Genomic DNA, 588 nt, shown 5'->3' with positions numbered 1-588 from the left:
AAATCCAAATTTAAAAAATGGTTTTTAATTTTTTTTTCTGGATTTTTGATTTTGGAACTTGTAAGGTTTTTTTTCAAACGGTATCTAGTTACAAGAATTAATAGTGTTATATTTCTAAACGATCCTGAACAAAATGCCCCAAAATTCCATACAGATTTCAGGCTCGTTCAGGGTTGTCAACTGTTTTTGGAAAAAGTCTGGAAGATTTTGAAAAAATGTCTGGAAATGGCTGGAAAAATCTGGATTGCCAACTATTGAAGGTGGTGACCCTTTTTTTTTTTTCGGTCGCCAGATGTCAATGTTACAGATAGCTACTAATCGTATGTCTTTATCCATGTTAGTTACGTTACCTGCCTTATTCTCTTCTCAATTATTTAGCATTCATCTTCGAAGCATTTGCCATTATTAAAAACTTTCAAACACTTCTGAATTCATAATTCAAACATTTTTATCATTTCCTGCCATATTATATCATGATCATTTTGAATTTTCATAGTTACTTAGAACAATTTCAGTTCGAACCCAAAAGTCTGAAATTGTCTGGAAGAAATGGCAAAAGTCTGGAAACCTAAAAAAATTTCTGGCAGA

Source organism: Uranotaenia lowii, chromosome 2, assembly GCF_029784155.1.
Source record: "Uranotaenia lowii strain MFRU-FL chromosome 2, ASM2978415v1, whole genome shotgun sequence".
NCBI lineage: Eukaryota > Metazoa > Arthropoda > Insecta > Diptera > Culicidae > Uranotaenia > Uranotaenia lowii.
The sequence above is the reverse complement of the archived record's forward strand: the minus strand, read 5'-3'. Positions refer to the sequence as shown.